The sequence below is a fragment of the Pelecanus crispus genome, chromosome 16, assembly GCF_030463565.1.
Source record: "Pelecanus crispus isolate bPelCri1 chromosome 16, bPelCri1.pri, whole genome shotgun sequence".
NCBI classification, from domain to species: Eukaryota; Metazoa; Chordata; class Aves; order Pelecaniformes; family Pelecanidae; genus Pelecanus; species Pelecanus crispus.
Genome location: NC_134658.1, coordinates 8250844 through 8254111, shown reverse-complemented (window position 1 = coordinate 8254111; position 3268 = coordinate 8250844).

Below are 3268 nucleotides of genomic sequence, written 5' to 3'. Positions count from 1 at the left end.
AAGCTTTGTTCAACCCCAAACGCTAATTCCTTCAGACCCAGCTACTCAGGTCAATCAGTGCCACGCACTCTCATTCCCACTCCCAAGGAGCTGCTGCCCGTTGCCGACCCGGCGCCCTCCGAGACGTACCTGGAAGAGGCTCAGGCTCCTTCCCCGCTCACCGGGGGCTGTGGGGTGGGAAGCGCCCAGCACAGGGCATGGCCGGGGGCACGATGGCACTCGGGCATTCAGGGTCCCCTCATCCGGGGCGGGCTGCGCGGCGTGGCGAGGCGTCCCAGGGCTGCAGAGAAGGAACAGAGCCTGGAGCGCTGCCTGGAGCCCGCGGGGCTGCCTGGAGCCCGTCCCTGGCTGCACCCACCCCACAGCAAGCCCTGAACCCACCGCCGCGCTCCCACGCTGCTGCCCCGGGGACGCACCGAGAAGCGCGGCTGAGCCAAGCGGGGCCAAGCTGAGGTCCTGTGCCAGCGTGTGCCGAGAGCCAGGGCAGCGCCTCTGCCCAGCCCTGCATACCTCTGCTCGCCGCTTCATCTGAAATGGGGAGATCCTCCTCCCCGGCAAACCCGCGGCAGGTCGCCGGGGTGGGGAGCAATCGCAGTGCTCCTGCCCAGCCCTTCGCTTTAAAACTGGGAGAGGGGAACTGCTGCTTTCCCCGCCTCAGCCGAAAGCTGGTGCCAGTGGTGCCTCCTCAGCCGAAAGCTGGTGCCAATGGTGGAGCCCATAGCCCCTGCATGCCCCCAGGGCCAGTGCCCCCTCCCAGCCTGCCAATTCACCCATGCCCCCATCTCCAGAGCCCCCCAGGCAATGCCAACCAGCACCCACCTGCCCGGCACCCGCCTACCTGGCTCAGCCCAGTGCCAGCTCTGGCCACGGACCCACAGCAGGGTGAGAAGGGGAGTGCAAGCTCCGCGCCGAGCTCCGTGCCGGGGTGTGGTGTGCGGTGCTGTGGGAGCCCCGCAGCCCGTCCGGCGCTGGCTGGCAGCCAGGCGGAGAAGGGGCAATGCTCCAGGTGTGCTCAGCTCTGCCGGCAGCGCTGGTTTGCTTCCCGCGAAGCCCGACACCCTTGCCAGCCCCCTGCGTGCCAGCCCGCTGCGTCACCACCGGGTCCTGCCCCGCGTGGGTGCAGGGCGTTGGGCCCGAAAGCGCCCGGTTCCTGCCTGGGGTGCAAACACAGCAGAGCGGGGCTGTGCACCTTCTCCTGGGGGGTCTCAGCCTCTTTCCGTCCCCGGGGAGGGGGGTGGGATGGAGTACCAGGGCGTGCGGTGGGCGTTCCTGCTCCTCGGGGTGCCACGCCATACCATCCCCCTGCATCCCCCCCGGGTGCGCTGCCAGGGACCCCGGCACTGCCTGGGGGGACCCACCGTGGCACTGTGCGCTGTTGGGGTCCCCACCTTCGGCCGCCGCAGGCACAGCAGCCCCAGCCATAACACAGCTCCCACCTGCACCCTGTTAGCGCTGCAGGTCCCCGACAGCCCTGCGAGCACCCCACGCCCCTGCCCCGGCGCGCTGGAGGTACCTGCCCAGCCGGTAAAGGGCCAGAGGGAGGTGGCCGGATCCAGACACCTCTCCGAGCGGGGAAGCCCTTTCCCGCAGTGTTGTCTGCAGGTTTTGTCCACAGCGCTGAGTGTGTGCGGGGAGGGGAAGGGTAGTTTGTTCTGTACCCGGTAACTGGGTGAATCTGGCAAACAGCTCCCATAGACGTTCTTGTCTGCGCACATGCACACACATGCTCGGGTTGAACAAGAAAGGCAGGTCAAATCCTGCAGTGAGATCAATGGAGCCAGATTCCTCAGAACGCAATGCCAGCGGCTCCTGCCAGGTGATGCTTCACCCCCTGCACGGGGGCCTGTGGGCCCTGCAAAGCCGGCAGCAAACCCTGGGCAAGACCAGGGCAGCCGGGGACCGGCACCGGGCTCACACCGTTCCCCAGCTACAGGGCAGCCAGCAACCGTTGCTAAGAATCACAAATTACGCAATTATAGCCCACTTTTAAAATTATTTTGCCTTAGTAATAGTTTTGCAACAGTGCATCGGTATCTCCAATCTACAGCAACCTGCAGCCACCGCCCTGCCAGTGCTGGGGCGTCCCGGGCGAGACTTGTCCCAAAGGGTGGCACAGACCGGCTGGCAAAGCACGGCAGCGGGGACCCCTGCAGCGGGACCCTGCCCTGCCAGCTGCCTCCAGTCCTGCCCTCATGGGCCCCCGAGGGGACCGTCCCTCTGCCCAGGGCGCCGGTGGCTCCCAGGAGGCTGAGCCAGCCCCTCCCTGCCCCGGCAGCCGGGTGCCCGGCTCGGCCTCTCCCCCTTGGAGCAGCCCCATTTCATGCCTCTGCAGACGTGGCCGGGGCAGGAATGTGTTTCTGCTCACCGGTGGTTTACCCAGCCTCTCGGCTGCCTCGAGGCTTTCCCAGCATCGCTCCGGCACGCCCCGGGGCCAAGCGCTCCACAGCATTTTCCCAGGCGCTCCCTGGCCCGTGGAGCCCTCTGCGGCACCTTGCCGGGGCCACCCCTCCCGTGGGGACGTGCTTGAAGAGCCCCGCCGGGTGCTTGACACTGTGAGAGGTTTGCTCCCCGCGCTCGTGGCAGACAAGGAGCCGCGCGCCCGGCAGCTTTTTGGCGCCAGGAGGTCAAGTCAAGTGTGTGGGGGTTTGCTGGGGTGGGGACGTGGCAGGGCGAGGCCACGGGAATGGGGGCCCAGGAGACCCAAAGCAAACCCTTGTGGGAGCCCGGGGGTGCGGAGCGGGGTGAGCCCGGAGGTGGGGGCAGGCACAGGCACCCTCATCCCGGGCAAGAGCAAAGGGAGGTCTCCGGAGCAGCCAGAGCCAGAGACCTTTGCACGGTCCTATCGGCAGGATCAGAAATTTCAGCTATGTTGTTGTAGAGAGCTGGCGTGGCAGGAGCTCCAGCAGGAATCTGGGGGCTGCGGCCTTCGAGATGAAAAACCCGGGAGAGAGGGAAGATGGCGAGAACCGCCAGCAGGTCTGATTTCTTGCGAAAGCAGCTGTTCCCTGCCCAATGGTGAAACCTTGCAAGGGCCAAGTGAAGAGCGGGACTGAATCCCCCCAGCAGCCTCTCGCCTGCAATTTTGGCATTTCAGGAGGGGCCCCGCGGCCATGGTGAGAAAGTTCAGGTGCCTTTTGGTACGGGCAGAAGACTTCCCCTAAGGCAGTTTGGGTGGGGAATGGAAACACCCTGTGTTTTGCAGTGTTTTGAGCACTGAGCTGGGTATTTGGGTGTCCCAGCAAAGGGCAAGTCCCTGCGCCCCCTTTGC